This window comes from Clupea harengus, unplaced genomic scaffold (genome assembly GCF_900700415.2).
Source record: "Clupea harengus unplaced genomic scaffold, Ch_v2.0.2, whole genome shotgun sequence".
NCBI classification, from domain to species: domain Eukaryota; kingdom Metazoa; phylum Chordata; class Actinopteri; order Clupeiformes; family Clupeidae; genus Clupea; species Clupea harengus.
The window spans coordinates 89,602-104,500 of NW_024879672.1; the positions used below are offsets into that span (position 1 = coordinate 89,602).

The 14,899-nt window shown below is 43.8% G+C and overlaps 27 non-coding genes across 27 annotated transcripts; all 27 read left to right on the forward strand.

Annotated features, from left to right (window-relative positions):
* The first annotated feature begins 344 nt into the window (after nucleotides 1-344).
* Nucleotides 345-416, forward strand: trnaq-cug. The gene has a single exon. It is a non-coding gene; the product is annotated as a tRNA-Gln (tRNA).
* Nucleotides 417-641: 225 nt separating this feature from the next.
* Nucleotides 642-713, forward strand: trnaq-cug. The gene has a single exon. It is a non-coding gene; the product is annotated as a tRNA-Gln (tRNA).
* Nucleotides 714-1,173: 460 nt separating this feature from the next.
* Nucleotides 1,174-1,245, forward strand: trnaq-uug. The gene has a single exon. It is a non-coding gene; the product is annotated as a tRNA-Gln (tRNA).
* Nucleotides 1,246-2,002: 757 nt separating this feature from the next.
* trnaq-cug lies at nucleotides 2,003-2,074 on the forward strand. Its single transcript has one exon. It is a non-coding gene; the product is annotated as a tRNA-Gln (tRNA).
* Nucleotides 2,075-2,299: 225 nt separating this feature from the next.
* On the forward strand, nucleotides 2,300-2,371 carry trnaq-cug. Its single transcript has one exon. It is a non-coding gene; the product is annotated as a tRNA-Gln (tRNA).
* A 460-nt stretch (nucleotides 2,372-2,831) lies between these two features.
* trnaq-uug lies at nucleotides 2,832-2,903 on the forward strand. Its single transcript has one exon. It is a non-coding gene; the product is annotated as a tRNA-Gln (tRNA).
* Nucleotides 2,904-3,128: 225 nt separating this feature from the next.
* Nucleotides 3,129-3,200, forward strand: trnaq-cug. Its single transcript has one exon. It is a non-coding gene; the product is annotated as a tRNA-Gln (tRNA).
* A 460-nt stretch (nucleotides 3,201-3,660) lies between these two features.
* trnaq-cug lies at nucleotides 3,661-3,732 on the forward strand. The gene has a single exon. It is a non-coding gene; the product is annotated as a tRNA-Gln (tRNA).
* A 459-nt stretch (nucleotides 3,733-4,191) lies between these two features.
* Nucleotides 4,192-4,263, forward strand: trnaq-uug. Its single transcript has one exon. It is a non-coding gene; the product is annotated as a tRNA-Gln (tRNA).
* Nucleotides 4,264-4,487: 224 nt separating this feature from the next.
* Nucleotides 4,488-4,559, forward strand: trnaq-cug. Its single transcript has one exon. It is a non-coding gene; the product is annotated as a tRNA-Gln (tRNA).
* Nucleotides 4,560-5,020: 461 nt separating this feature from the next.
* trnaq-uug lies at nucleotides 5,021-5,092 on the forward strand. Its single transcript has one exon. It is a non-coding gene; the product is annotated as a tRNA-Gln (tRNA).
* A 225-nt stretch (nucleotides 5,093-5,317) lies between these two features.
* Nucleotides 5,318-5,389, forward strand: trnaq-cug. The gene has a single exon. It is a non-coding gene; the product is annotated as a tRNA-Gln (tRNA).
* Nucleotides 5,390-5,699: 310 nt separating this feature from the next.
* trnaq-uug lies at nucleotides 5,700-5,771 on the forward strand. The gene has a single exon. It is a non-coding gene; the product is annotated as a tRNA-Gln (tRNA).
* A 756-nt stretch (nucleotides 5,772-6,527) lies between these two features.
* trnaq-cug lies at nucleotides 6,528-6,599 on the forward strand. Its single transcript has one exon. It is a non-coding gene; the product is annotated as a tRNA-Gln (tRNA).
* A 225-nt stretch (nucleotides 6,600-6,824) lies between these two features.
* trnaq-cug lies at nucleotides 6,825-6,896 on the forward strand. Its single transcript has one exon. It is a non-coding gene; the product is annotated as a tRNA-Gln (tRNA).
* Nucleotides 6,897-7,356: 460 nt separating this feature from the next.
* Nucleotides 7,357-7,428, forward strand: trnaq-cug. Its single transcript has one exon. It is a non-coding gene; the product is annotated as a tRNA-Gln (tRNA).
* A 225-nt stretch (nucleotides 7,429-7,653) lies between these two features.
* On the forward strand, nucleotides 7,654-7,725 carry trnaq-cug. Its single transcript has one exon. It is a non-coding gene; the product is annotated as a tRNA-Gln (tRNA).
* A 460-nt stretch (nucleotides 7,726-8,185) lies between these two features.
* trnaq-cug lies at nucleotides 8,186-8,257 on the forward strand. The gene has a single exon. It is a non-coding gene; the product is annotated as a tRNA-Gln (tRNA).
* A 225-nt stretch (nucleotides 8,258-8,482) lies between these two features.
* trnaq-cug lies at nucleotides 8,483-8,554 on the forward strand. The gene has a single exon. It is a non-coding gene; the product is annotated as a tRNA-Gln (tRNA).
* Nucleotides 8,555-9,014: 460 nt separating this feature from the next.
* trnaq-cug lies at nucleotides 9,015-9,086 on the forward strand. Its single transcript has one exon. It is a non-coding gene; the product is annotated as a tRNA-Gln (tRNA).
* Nucleotides 9,087-9,547: 461 nt separating this feature from the next.
* On the forward strand, nucleotides 9,548-9,619 carry trnaq-cug. Its single transcript has one exon. It is a non-coding gene; the product is annotated as a tRNA-Gln (tRNA).
* Nucleotides 9,620-9,844: 225 nt separating this feature from the next.
* On the forward strand, nucleotides 9,845-9,916 carry trnaq-cug. Its single transcript has one exon. It is a non-coding gene; the product is annotated as a tRNA-Gln (tRNA).
* A 460-nt stretch (nucleotides 9,917-10,376) lies between these two features.
* trnaq-cug lies at nucleotides 10,377-10,448 on the forward strand. The gene has a single exon. It is a non-coding gene; the product is annotated as a tRNA-Gln (tRNA).
* A 2,646-nt stretch (nucleotides 10,449-13,094) lies between these two features.
* Nucleotides 13,095-13,166, forward strand: trnaq-uug. Its single transcript has one exon. It is a non-coding gene; the product is annotated as a tRNA-Gln (tRNA).
* Nucleotides 13,167-13,626: 460 nt separating this feature from the next.
* On the forward strand, nucleotides 13,627-13,698 carry trnaq-cug. The gene has a single exon. It is a non-coding gene; the product is annotated as a tRNA-Gln (tRNA).
* Nucleotides 13,699-13,922: 224 nt separating this feature from the next.
* Nucleotides 13,923-13,994, forward strand: trnaq-cug. Its single transcript has one exon. It is a non-coding gene; the product is annotated as a tRNA-Gln (tRNA).
* A 423-nt stretch (nucleotides 13,995-14,417) lies between these two features.
* Nucleotides 14,418-14,489, forward strand: trnaq-cug. Its single transcript has one exon. It is a non-coding gene; the product is annotated as a tRNA-Gln (tRNA).
* Nucleotides 14,490-14,899: the final 410 nt, after the last annotated feature.

Here is a 14,899-nt window from a genome sequence, read left to right on the forward strand (position 1 = left end):
ACCTTCCTCTCTAACTTCAAGAAGCTCTTGAAGACCCAACTCGCCTAACTGGCACATTCACAAGTGCTTAACTTGCTAGTAGTTACATTCCTGCACTTCTTTTTCTTTCTATGTCTTTTTTCGACTTCTTATGTAGGGTAGTATTTATTGTTACACCAGGTTTTTATTGCTCTTAGCTTGACTGTTATCTCCCTTGTACGTTGCTTTGGACAAAAGCGTCTGCTAAATGACTAAATGTAACACCTTTAGATCCTTACGTGCGAACTGAGAAGAACAGCAACGGGCAATGTTTTGAAAGCATCGTATTTTTAAGGGTGACGTCATGTCACCCCTAAAGATCTGACGGTTCTATGGTGTAATGGTTAGCACTCTGGACTCTGAATCCAGCGATCCGAGTTCAAATCTCGGTAGGACCTAGGATTTTGAGTTAAGTGCGAAATGTGCTCAGTGCTCAACACCGCCTTCCAATTTGCATCGACAAGTTCTCTCCCTTGTACGTCACTTTTTGACAAAAGCGTCTGCTAAATGACAAAATGTCAATGTAACACCGTTAGATCCTTACGTGCGAACTGAGAAGAACAGCAACGGGCAATGCTTTGAAAGCATTGTATTTTTCAGGGCATGTCACCCCATAACCTGACGGTTCTATGGTGTAATGGTTAGCACTCTGGACTCTGAATCCAGCGATCCGAGTTCAAATCTCGGTAGGACCTAGGATTTTGAGTTAAGTGTGAAATGTGCTCAGTGCTCAACACCGCCTTCCAATTTGCATCGACAAGTTCTCTCCCTTGTACGTCGCTTTGGACAAAAGCGTCTGCTAAATGACACTACCTTCCTCTCTAACTTCAAGAAGCTCTTGAAGACCCAACTCGCCTAACTGGCACATTCACAAGTGCTTAACTTGCTAGTAGTTACATTCCTGCACTTCTTTTTCTTTCTATGTCTTTTTTCGACTTCTTATGTAGGGTAGTATTTATTGTTACACCAGGTTTTTATTGCTCTTAGCTTGACTGTTATCTCCCTTGTACGTTGCTTTGGACAAAAGCGTCTGATAAATGACTAAATGTAACACTGTTAGATCCTTACGCGCGAACTGAGAAGAACAGCAATGGGAAATGCTTTGAAAGCATCGTATTTTTCAGGGTGACGTCATGTCACACCAAACATCCTGACGGTTCTATGGTGTAATGGTTAGCACTCTGGACTTTGAATCCAGCGATCCGAGTTCAAATCTCGGTAGGACCTAGGATTTTGAGTTAAGTGCGAAATGTGCTCAGTGCTCAACACCGAATTCCAATTTGCATCGACAAGTTCTCTCCCTTGTACGTCGCTTTTTGACAAAAGCGTCTGCTAAATGACAAAATGTCAATGTAACACCGTTAGATCCTTACGTGCAAACTGAGAAGAACAGCAACGGGCAATGCTTTGAAAGCATCGTATTTTTCAGGGCTTGTCACCCCGTAACCTGACGGTTCTATGGTGTAAAGGTTAGCACTCTGGACTCTGAGTCCAGCGTTCCGAGTTCAAATCTCGGTAGGACCTAGGATTTTGAGTTAAGTGCGAAATGTGCTCAGTGCTCAACACCACCTTCCAATTTGCATCGACAAGTTCTCTCCCTTGTACGTCGCTTTGGACAAAAGCGTCTGCTAAATGACACTACCTTCCTCTCTAACTTCAAGAAGCTCTTGAAGACCCAACTCGCCTAACTGGCACATTCACAAGTGCTTAACTTGCTAGTAGTTACATTCCTGCACTTCTTTTTCTTTCTATGTCTTTTTTCGACTTCTTATGTAGGGTAGTATTTATTGTTACACCAGGTTTTTATTGCTCTTAGCTTGACTGTTATCTCCCTTGTACGTTGCTTTGGACAAAAGCGTCTGCTAAATGACTAAATGTAACACCTTTAGATCCTTACGTGCGAACTGAGAAGAACAGCAACGGGCAATGTTTTGAAAGCATCGTATTTTTAAGGGTGACGTCATGTCACCCCTAAAGATCTGACGGTTCTATGGTGTAATGGTTAGCACTCTGGACTCTGAATCCAGCGATCCGAGTTCAAATCTCGGTAGGACCTAGGATTTTGAGTTAAGTGCGAAATGTGCTCAGTGCTCAACACCGCCTTCCAATTTGCATCGACAAGTTCTCTCCCTTGTACGTCACTTTTTGACAAAAGCGTCTGCTAAATGACAAAATGTCAATGTAACACCGTTAGATCCTTACGTGCGAACTGAGAAGAACAGCAACGGGCAATGCTTTGAAAGCATTGTATTTTTCAGGGCATGTCACCCCATAACCTGACGGTTCTATGGTGTAATGGTTAGCACTCTGGACTCTGAATCCAGCGATCCGAGTTCAAATCTCGGTAGGACCTAGGATTTTGAGTTAAGTGTGAAATGTGCTCAGTGCTCAACACCGCCTTCCAATTTGCATCGACAAGTTCTCTCCCTTGTACGTCGCTTTGGACAAAAGCGTCTGCTAAATGACACTACCTTCCTCTCTAACTTCAAGAAGCTCTTGAAGACCCAACTCGCCTAACTGGCACATTCACAAGTGCTTAACTTGCTAGTAGTTACATTCCTGCACTTCTTTTTCTTTCTATGTCTTTTTTCGACTTCTTATGTAGGGTAGTATTTATTGTTACACCAGGTTTTTATTGCTCTTAGCTTGACTGTTATCTCCCTTGTACGTTGCTTTGGACAAAAGCGTCTGATAAATGACTAAATGTAACACTGTTAGATCCTTACGCGCGAACTGAGAAGAACAGCAATGGGAAATGCTTTGAAAGCATCGTATTTTTCAGGGTGACGTCGTGTCACACCAAACATCCTGACGGTTCTATGGTGTAATGGTTAGCACTCTGGACTTTGAATCCAGCGATCCGAGTTCAAATCTCGGTAGGACCTAGGATTTTGAGTTAAGTGCGAAATGTGCTCAGTGCTCAACACCGAATTCCAATTTGCATCGACAAGTTCTCTCCCTTGTACGTCGCTTTTTGACAAAAGCGTCTGCTAAATGACAAAATGTCAATGTAACACCGTTAGATCCTTACGTGCGAACTGAGAAGAACAGCAACGGGCAATGCTTTGAAAGCATTGTATTTTTCAGGGCATGTCACCCCATAACCTGACGGTTCTATGGTGTAATGTTTAGCACTCTGGACTCTGAATCCAGCGATCCGAGTTCAAATCTCGGTAGGACCTAGGATTTTGAGTTAAGTGCGAAATGTGCTCAGGGCTCAACACCGCCTTCCAATTTGCATCGACAAGTTCTCTCCCTTGTACGTCGCTTTGGACAAAAGCGTCTGCTAAATGACACTACCTTCCTCTCTAACTTCAAGAAGCTCTTGAAGACCCAACTCGCCTAACTGGCACATTCACAAGTGCTTAACTTGCTAGTAGTTACATTCCTGCACTTCTTTTTCTTTCTATGTCTTTTTTCGACTTCTTATGTAGGGTAGTATTTATTGTTACACCAGGTTTTTATTGCTCTTAGCTTGACTGTTATCTCCATTGTACGTTGCTTTGGACAAAAGCGTCTGCTAAATGACTAAATGTAACACCTTTAGATCCTTACGTGCGAACTGAGGAGAACAGCAACGGGCAATGTTTTGAAAGCATCGTATTTTTAAGGGTGACGTCATGTCACCCCTAAAGATCTGACGGTTCTATGGTGTAATGGTTAGCACTCTGGACTCTGAATCCAGCGATCCGAGTTCAAATCTCGGTAGGACCTAGGATTTTGAGTTAAGTGTGAAATGTGCTCAGTGCTCAACACCGCCTTCCAATTTGCATCGACAAGTTCTCTCCCTTGTACGTCGCTTTGGACAAAAGCGTCTGCTAAATGACACTACCTTCCTCTCTAACTTCAAGAAGCTCTTGAAGACCCAACTCGCCTAACTGGCACATTCACAAGTGCTTAACTTGCTAGTAGTTACATTCCTGCACTTCTTTTTCTTTCTATGTCTTTTTCGACTTCTTATGTAGGGTAGTATTTATATTTACACCAGGTTTTTATTGCTCTTAGCTTGACTGTTATCTCCCTTGTACGTTGCTTTGGACAAAAGCGTCTGATAAATGACTAAATGTAACACTGTTAGATCCTTACGCGCGAACTGAGAAGAACAGCAATGGGAAATGCTTTGAAAGCATCGTATTTTTCAGGGTGACGTCATGTCACACCAAACATCCTGACGGTTCTATGGTGTAATGGTTAGCACTCTGGACTTTGAATCCAGCGATCCGAGTTCAAATCTCGGTAGAACCTAGGATTTTGAGTTAAGTGCGAAATGTGCTCAGTGCTCAACACCGCCTTCCAATTTGCATCGACAAGTTCTCTCCCTTGTACGTCGCTTTGGACAAAAGCATCTGCTAAATGACAAAATGTAAATGTAACACCGTTAGATCCTTACGTGCGAACTGAGAAGAACAGCAACGGGCAATGCTTTGAAAGCATCGTATTTTTCAGGGCATGTCACCCCATAACCTGACGGTTCTATGGTGTAATGGTTAGCACTCTGGACTCTGAATCCAGCGATCCGAGTTCAAATCTCGGTAGGACCTAGGATTTTGAGTTAAGTGTGAAATGTGCTCAGTGCTCAACACCGCCTTCCAATTTGCATCGACAAGTTCTCTCCCTTGTACGTCGCTTTGGACAAAAGCGTCTGCTAAATGACACTACCTTCCTCTCTAACTTCAAGAAGCTCTTGAAGACCCAACTCGCCTAACTGGCACATTCACAAGTGCTTAACTTGCTAGTAGTTACATTCCTGCACTTCTTTTTCTTTCTATGTCTTTTTTTCGACTTCTTATGTAGGGTAGTATTTATTGTTACACCAGGTTTTTATTGCTCTTAGCTTGACTGTTATCTCCCTTGTACGTTGCTTTGGACAAAAGCGTCTGATAAATGACTAAATGTAACACTGTTAGATCCTTACGCGCGAACTGAGAAGAACAGCAATGGGAAATGCTTTGAAAGCATCGTATTTTTCAGGGTGACGTCATGTCACACCAAACATCCTGACGGTTCTATGGTGTAATGGTTAGCACTCTGGACTTTGAATCCAGCGATCCGAGTTCAAATCTCGGTAGGACCTAGGATTTTGAGTTAAGTGCGAAATGTGCTCAGTGCTCAACACCGAATTCCAATTTGCATCGACAAGTTCTCTCCCTTGTACGTCGCTTTTTGACAAAAGCGTCTGCTAAATGACAAAATGTCAATGTAACACCGTTAGATCCTTACGTGCGAACTGAGAAGAACAGCAACGGGCAATGCTTTGAAAGCATTGTATTTTTCAGGGCATGTCACCCCATAACCTGACGGTTCTATGGTGTAATGTTTAGCACTCTGGACTCTGAATCCAGCGATCCGAGTTCAAATCTCGGTAGGACCTAGGATTTTGAGTTAAGTGCGAAATGTGCTCAGGGCTCAACACCGCCTTCCAATTTGCATCGACAAGTTCTCTCCCTTGTACGTCGCTTTGGACAAAAGCGTCTGCTAAATGACACTACCTTCCTCTCTAACTTCAAGAAGCTCTTGAAGACCCAACTCGCCTAACTGGCACATTCACAAGTGCTTAACTTAAATGACTAAATGTAACACTGTTAGATCCTTACGCGCGAACTGAGAAGAACAGCAATGGGAAATGCTTTGAAAGCATCGTATTTTTCAGGGTGACGTCATGTCACACCAAACATCCTGACGGTTCTATGGTGTAATGGTTAGCACTCTGGACTTTGACTCCAGCGATCCGAGTTCAAATCTCGGTAGAACCTAGGATTTTGAGTTAAGTGCGAAATGTGCTCAGTGCTCAACACCGCCTTCCAATTTGCATCGACAAGTTCTCTCCCTTGTACGTCGCTTTGGACAAAAGCGTCTGCTAAGTGACAAAATGTAAATGTAACACCGTTAGATCCTTACGTGCGAACTGAGAAGAACAGCAACGGGCAATGCTTTGAAAGCATCGCATTTTTCAGGGCATGTCACCCCATAACCTGAAGGTTCTATGGTGTAATGGTTAGCACTCTGGACTCTGAATCCAGCGAGCCAAGTTCAAATCTCGGTAGGACCTAGGATTTTGAGTTAAGTGCGAAATGTGCTCAGTGCTCAACACCGCCTTCCAATTTGCATCGACAAGTTCTCTCCCTTGTACGTCGCTTTGGACAAAAGCGTCTGCTAAATGACACTACCTTCCTCTCTAACTTCAAGAAGCTCTTGAAGACCCAACTCGCCTAACTGGCACATTCACAAGTGCTTAACTTGCTAGTAGTTACATTCCTGCACTTCTTTTTCTTTCTATGTCTTTTTTCGACTTCTTATGTAGGGTAGTATTTATTGTTACACCAGGTTTTTATTGCTCTTAGCTTGACTGTTATCTCCCTTGTACGTTGCTTTGGACAAAAGCGTCTGCTAAATGACTAAATGTAACACCTTTAGATCCTTACGTGCGAACTGAGAAGAACAGCAACGGGCAATGTTTTGAAAGCATCGTATTTTTAAGGGTGACGTCATGTCACCCCAAAAGATCTGACGGTTCTATGGTGTAATGGTTAGCACTCTTGACTCTGAATCCAGCGATCCGAGTTCAAATCTCGGTAGGACCTACGATTTTGAGTTAAGTGCGAAATGTGCTCAGTGCTCAACACCGCCTTCCAATTTGCATCGACAAGTTCTCTCCCTTGTACGTCGCTTTTTGACAAAAGCGTCTGCTAAATGACAAAATGTCAATGTAACACCGTTAGATCCTTACGTGCGAACTGAGAAGAACAGCAACGGGCAATGCTTTGAAAGCATTGTATTTTGCAGGGCATGTCACCCCATAACCTGACGGTTCTATGGTGTAATGGTTAGCACTCTGGACTCTGAATCCAGCGATCCGAGTTCAAATCTCGGTAGGACCTAGGATTTTGAGTTAAGTGCGAAATGTGCTCAGTGCTCAACACCGCCTTCCAATTTGCATCGACAAGTTCTCGCCCTTGTACGTCGCTTTGAACAAAAGTGTCTGCTAAATGACACTACCTTCCTCTCTAACTTCAAGAAGCTCTTGAAGACCCAACTCGCCTAACTGGCACATTCACAAGTGCTTAACTTGCTAGTAGTTACATTCCTGCACTTCTTTTTCTTTCTATGTCTTTTTTCGACTTCTTATGTAGGGTAGTATTTATTGTTACACCAGGTTTTAATTGCTTTTAGCTTGACTGTTATCTCCCTTGTACGTTGCTTTGGACAAAAATGTCTGCTAAATGACTAAATGTAACACCTTTAGATCCTTACGTGCGAACTGAGAAGAACAGCAACGGGCAATGTTTTGAAAGCATCGTATTTTTAAGGGTGACGTCATGTCACCCCAAAAGATCTGACGGTTCTATGGTGTAATGGTTAGCACTCTGGACTCTGAATCCAGCGATCCGAGTTCAAATCTCGGTAGGACCTAGGATTCTGAGTTAAGTGCGAAATGTGCTCAGTGCTCAACACCGCCTTCCAATTTGCATCGACAAGTTCTCTCCCTTGTACGTCGCTTTTTGACAAAAGCGTCTGCTAAATGACAAAATGTCAATGTAACACCGTTAGATCCTTACGTGCGAACTGAGAAGAACAGCAACGGGCAATGCTTTGAAAGCATTGTATTTTTCAGGGCATGTCACCCCATAACCTGACGGTTCTATGGTGTAATGGTTAGCACTCTGGACTCTGAATCCAGCGATCCGAGTTCAAATCTCGATAGGACCTAGGATTTTGAGTTAAGTGCGAAATGTGCTCACTGCTCAACACCGCCTTCCAATTTGCATCGACAAGTTCTCTCCCTTGTACGTCGCTTTGGACAAAAGCGTCTGCTAAATTACACTACCTTCCTCTCTAACTTCAAGAAGCTCTTGAAGACCCAACTCGCCTAACTGGCACATTCACAAGTGCTTAACTTGCTAGTAGTTACATTCCTGCACTTCTTTTTCTTTCTATGTCTTTTTTCGACTTCTTATGTAGGGTAGTATTTATTGTTACACCAGGTTTTTATTGCTCTTAGCTTGACTGTTATCTCCCTTGTACGTTGCTTTGGACAAAAGCGTCTGCTAAATGACTAAATGTAACACCTTTAGATCCTTACGTGCGAACTGAGAAGAACAGCAACGGGCAATGTTTAGAAAGCATCGTATTTTTCAGGGTGACGTCATGTCAACCCTAAAGATCTGACGGTTCTATGGTGTAATGGTTAGCACTCTGGACTCTGAATCCAGCGATCCGAGTTCAAATCTCGGTAGGACCTAGGATTTTGAGTTAAGTGTGAAATGTGCTCAGTGCTCAACACCGCCTTCCAATTTGCATCGACAAGTTCTCTTCCTTGTACGTCGCTTTTTGACAAAAGCGTCTGCTAAATGACAAAATGTCAATGTAACACCGTTAGATCCTTACGTGCGAACTGAGAAGAACAGCAACGGGCAATGCTTTGAAAGCATCGTATTTTTCAGGGCATGTCACCCCATAACCTGAAGGTTCTATGGTGTAATGGTTAGCACTCTGGACTCTGAATCCAGCGATCCAAGTTCAAATCTCGGTAGGACCTAGGATTTTGAGTTAAGTGCGAAATGTGCTCACTGCTCAACACCGCCTTCCAATTTGCATCGACAAGTTCTCTCCCTTGTACGTCGCTTTGGACAAAAGCGTCTGCTAAATGACACTACCTTCCTCTCTAACTTCAAGAAGCTCTTGAAGACCCAACTCGCCTAACTGGCACATTCACAAGTGCTTAACTTGCTAGTAGTTACATTCCTGCACTTCTTTTTCTTTCTATGTCTTTTTTCGACTTCTTATGTAGGGTAGTATTTATTGTTACACCAGGTTTTTATTGCTCTTAGCTTGACTGTTATCTCCCTTGTACGTTGCTTTGGACAAAAGCGTCTGCTAAATGACTAAATGTAACACCTTAAGATCCTTACGTGCGAACTGAGAAGAACAGCAACGGGCAATGTTTTGAAAGCATCGTATTTTTAAGGGTGACGTCATGTCACCCCAAAAGATCTGACGGTTCTATGGTGTAATTGTTAGCACTCTGGACTCTGAATCCAGCGATCCGAGTTCAAATCTCGGTAGGACCTAGGATTTTGAGTTAAGTGCGAAATGTGCTCAGTGCTCAACACCGCCTTCCAATTTGCATCGACAAATTCTCTCCCTTGTACGTCGCTTTGGACAAAAGCGTCTGCTAAATGACACTACCTTCCTCTCTAACTTCAAGAAGCTCTTGAAGACCCAACTCGCCTAACTGGCACATTCACAAGTGCTTAACTTGCTAGTAGTTACATTCCTGCACTTCTTTTTCTTTCTATGTCTTTTTTTCGACTTCTTATGTAGGGTAGTATTTATTGTTACACCAGGTTTTTATTGCTCTTAGCTTGACTGTTATCTCCATTGTACGTTGCTTTGGACAAAAGCGTCTGCTAAATGACTAAATGTAACACCTTTAGATCCTTACGTGCGAACTGAGAAGAACAGCAACGGGCAATGTTTAGAAAGCATCGTATTTTTCAGGGTGACGTCATGTCACCCCTAAAGATCTGACGGTTCTATGGTGTAATGGTTAGCACTCTGGACTCTGAATCCAGCGATCCGAGTTCAAATCTCGGTAGGACCTAGGATTTTGAGTTAAGTGTGAAATGTGCTCAGTGCTCAACACCGCCTTCCAATTTGCATCGACAAGTTCTCTTCCTTGTACGTCGCTTTTTGACAAAAGCGTCTGCTAAATGACAAAATGTCAATGTAACACCGTTAGATCCTTACGTGCGAACTGAGAAGAACAGCAACGGGCAATGCTTTGAAAGCATCGTATTTTTCAGGGCATGTCACCCCATAACCTGAAGGTTCTATGGTGTAATGGTTAGCACTCTGGACTCTGAATCCAGCGATCCAAGTTCAAATCTCGGTAGGACCTAGGATTTTGAGTTAAGTGCGAAATGTGCTCACTGCTCAACACCGCCTTCCAATTTGCATCGACAAGTTCTCTCCCTTGTACGTCGCTTTGGACAAAAGCGTCTGCTAAATGACACTACCTTCCTCTCTAACTTCAAGAAGCTCTTGAAGACCCAACTCGCCTAACTGGCACATTCACAAGTGCTTAACTTGCTAGTAGTTACATTCCTGCACTTCTTTTTCTTTCTATGTCTTTTTTCGACTTCTTATGTAGGGTAGTATTTATTGTTACACCAGGTTTTTATTGCTCTTAGCTTGACTGTTATCTCCCTTGTACGTTGCTTTGGACAAAAGCGTCTGCTAAATGACTAAATGTAACACCTTAAGATCCTTACGTGCGAACTGAGAAGAACAGCAACGGGCAATGTTTTGAAAGCATCGTATTTTTAAGGGTGACGTCATGTCACCCCAAAAGATCTGACGGTTCTATGGTGTAATTGTTAGCACTCTGGACTCTGAATCCAGCGATCCGAGTTCAAATCTCGGTAGGACCTAGGATTTTGAGTTAAGTGCGAAATGTGCTCAGTGCTCAACACCGCCTTCCAATTTGCATCGACAAATTCTCTCCCTTGTACGTCGCTTTGGACAAAAGCGTCTGCTAAATGACACTACCTTCCTCTCTAACTTCAAGAAGCTCTTGAAGACCCAACTCGCCTAACTGGCACATTCACAAGTGCTTAACTTGCTAGTAGTTACATTCCTGCACTTCTTTTTCTTTCTATGTCTTTTTTCGACTTCTTATGTAGGGTAGTATTTATTGTTACACCAGGTTTTTATTGCTCTTAGCTTGACTGTTATCTCCATTGTACGTTGCTTTGGACAAAAGCGTCTGCTAAATGACTAAATGTAACACCTTTAGATCCTTACGTGCGAACTGAGAAGAACAGCAACGGGCAATGTTTTGAAAGCATCGTATTTTTAAGGGTGACGTCATGTCACCCCTAAAGATCTGACGGTTCTATGGTGTAATGGTTAGCACTCTGGACTCTGAATCCAGCGATCTGAGTTCTAATCTCGGTAGGACCTAGGATTTTGAGTTAAGTGCGAAATGTGCTCAGTGCTCAACACCGCCTTCCAATTTGCATCGACAAGTTCTCTCCCTTGTACGTCGCTTTGGACAAAAGCGTCTGCTAAATGACAAAATGTAAATGTAACACCGTTAGATCCTTACGTGCGAACTGATAAGAACAGCAACGGGCAATGCTTTGAAAGCATCGTATTTTTCAGGGCATGTCACCCCATAACCTGACGGTTCTAGACAGCTAGAGCAGCAGCTCAATCCTCGGCTCTCGTCCTGCTTGACTCATCAGCTGCATTTGATACAGTCAACCACCGCATCCTTCTGTCCATACTGTCAAGTATGGGCATTTCTGGCAATGCGCACTCCTGGTTTGAATCCTACCTCACTGGGCGCTCGTTCAACGTGTCATGGCAAGGTCAGCTGTCTGTACCTCACCGCCTCACCACTGGGGTGCCCCAAGGCTCGGTGATGGGACCACTTCTCTTTGCCATTTACACCACCTCGTTGGGCCCTATCATCCGCTCGCATGGTTTTTCCTACCACTGTTATGCCGATGATACTCAACTGTTTCTGTCTTTCCCTCCTGAGGACACCACGGTCTTGGCGCGGATTTCGGACTGTCTCGCTGATATATCCACATGGATGAAAAATCACCACCTTCAGCTGAACCTGGCCAAAACGGAACTGATGGTCTTCCCAGCCAAACAGGTCATCCACCACAACATCAAGATCAATACTGACTCTTTATCTCTTGCTCCATCCAAAACAGCAAGAAACCTCGGGGTCATTATTGATGACCAACTGACCTTCACGGCCCACATCGCCTCTGTCTCCAGGTCGTGCCGCTTTGCGCTATACAACATCCGCAAAATCAGGCCGTACCTAACCCAGTATGCCACCCAGCTGCTGGTGCAAACCTTGGTGAGCTCCCGCCTTGACTACTGCAACGCCCTCCTAACGGGCCTGCCGGCTTGCGTGGTGAAACCACTACAGATGATCCAGAACGCGGCGGCGCGTCTGGTGTTCAACCAACCGAAAAGGGCACACGTCACCCCGCTACTCATCGAGCTCCACTGGCTGCCAGTAGCTGCTCGCATTAAGTTCAAGTCACTTATGCTTGCCTACAGAGTGCTTACTGGTTCTGCTCCCACCTACCTAAATGCTCTTGTAAGGGCAAATGTTACACCCAGGACGCTGCGCTCGTCTAGTGAGCATCGTTTGGCACTGCCGTCCGTGCAAGCACGGCAATCCAGACTATTTTCATTTGTAGTTCCACGTTGGTGGAACGAACTGCCTAGTACTACCAGAGCAGGGGCGTCCCTCTCTACCTTCAAGAAGCTTTTGAAGACCCAACTCTTCAGAGAGCACCTCCCCTCCTAACTGGCACCTGACTAGCGCTTAACTTGCACTTCAGCAGTTACATTCCTGCACTTCTTTTTCCTCTTTTCTAGGTTGTTGTTTTTCTAATTCTCAGGTAAAGTAGTATTTATTGTTACACCATGCTTTTTTATTGCTCTTAGCTTGACTGTTCTCTCCCTTGTACGTCGCTTTGGACAAAAGCGTCTGCTAAATGACTAAATGTAAATGTAAATGTAAATGTAATGGTTAGCACTCTGGACTCTGAATCCAGCGATCCGAGTTCAAATCTCGGTATGACCTAGGATTTTGAGTTAAGTGCGAAATGTGCTCAGTGCTCAACACCGCCTTCCAATTTGCATCGACCAATTCTCTCCCTTGTACGTCGCTTTGGACAAAAGCGTCTGCTAAATGACACTACCTTCCTCTCTAACTTCAAGAAGCTCTTGAAGACCCAACTCGCCTAACTGGCACATTCACAAGTGCTTAACTTGCTAGTTGTTACATTCCTGCACTTCTTTTTCTTTCTATGTCTTTTTTCGACTTCTTATGTAGGGTAGTATATATTGTTACAACAGGTTTTTATTGCTCTTAGCTTGACTGTTATCTCCCTTGTACGTTGCTTTGGACAAAAGCGTCTGATAAATGACTAAATGTAACACTGTTAGATCCTTACGCGCGAACTGAGAAGAACAGCAATGGGAAATGCTTTGAAAGCATCGTATTTTTCAGGGTGACGTCATGTCACACCAAACATCCTGACGGTTCTATGGTGTAATGGTTAGCACTCTGGACTTTGAATCCAGCGATCCGAGTTCAAATCTCGGTAGAACCTAGGATTTTGAGTTAAGTGCGAAATGTGCTCAGTGCTCAACACCGCCTTCCAATTTGCATCGACAAGTTCTCTCCCTTGTACGTCGCTTTGGACAAAAGCGTCTGCTAAATGACACTACCTTCCTCTCTACCTTCAAGAAGCTCTTGAAGACCCAACTCGCCTGACTGGCACATTCACAAGTGCTTAACTTGCTAGTAGTTACATTCCTGCACTTCTTTTTCTTTCTATGTCTTTTTTCGACTTCTTATGTAGGGTAGTATTTATTGTTACACCAGGTTTTTATTGCTCTTAGCTTGACTGTTATCTCCCTTGTACGTTGCTTTGGACAAAAGCGTCTGCTAAATGACTAAATGTAACACCGTTAGATTCTTACGTGCGAACTGAGAAGAACAGCAACGGGCAATGCTTTGAAAGCATCGTATTTTTAAGGGTGACGTCATGACACCTCAAAAGTCCTCAAGGTTCTATGGTGTAATGGTTAGCACTCTGGACTCTGAATCCAGCGATCCGAGTTCAAATCTCGGTAGGACCTAGGATTTTGAGTTAAGTGCGAAATGTGCTCAGTGCTCAACACCGCCTTCCAATTTGCATCGACAAGTTCTCTCCCTTGTACGTCGCTTTGGACAAAAGCGTCTGCTAAATGACAAAATGTCAATGTAACACCGTTAGATCCTTACCTGCGAACTGAGAAGAACAGCATCGGGCAATGCTTTGAAAGCATCATATTTTTCAGGGCATGTCACCCCATAACCTGATGGTTCTATGGTGTAATGGTTAGCACTCTGGACTCTGAATCCAGCGATCCGAGTTCAAATCCCGGTAGGACCTAGGAGTTTGAGTTAAGTGCAAAATGTGCTCAGTGCTCAACACCGCCTTCCAATTTGCTTCGACAAGAATGTTCCACACTACCTTCCTCTCTACCTTCAAGAAGCTCTTGAAGACCCAACTCACCTAACTGGCACATTCACAAGTGCTTAACTTGCTAGTAGTTACATTCCTGCACTTCTTTTTCTTTCTATGTCTTTTTTCGACTTCTTATGTAGGGTAGTATATATTGTTACAACAGGTTTTTATTGCTCTTAGCTTGACTGTTATCTCCCTTGTACGTTGCTTTGGACAAAAGCGTCTGATAAATGACTAAATGTAACACCGTTAGATTCTTACGTGCGAACTGAGAAGAACAGCAACGGGCAATGCTTTGAAAGCATCGTATTTTTAAGGGTGACGTCATGACACCTCAAAAGTCCTCAAGGTTCTATGGTGTAATGGTTAGCACTCTGGACTCTGAATCCAGCGATCCGAGTTCAAATCTCGGTAGGACCTAGGATTTTGAGTTAAGTGCGAAATGTGCTCAGTGCTCAACACCGCCTTCCAATTTGCATCGACAAGTTCTCTCCCTTGTACGTCGCTTTGGACAAAAGCGTCTGCTAAATGACAAAATGTCAATGTAACACCGTTAGATCCTTACGTGCGAACTGAGAAGAACACTATCGGGCAATGCTTTGAAAGCATCATATTTTTCAGGGCATGTCACCCCATAACCTGACGGTTCTATGGTGTAATGGTTAGCACTCTGGACTCTGAATCCAGCGATCGGAATTCAAATCTCGGTAGGACCTAGGAGTTTGAGTTAAGTGCAAAATGTGCTCAGTGCTCAACACCGCCTTCCAATTTGCTTCGACAAGAATGTTCCACACTACCTTCCTCTCTACCTTCAAGAAGTCTTGAAGACC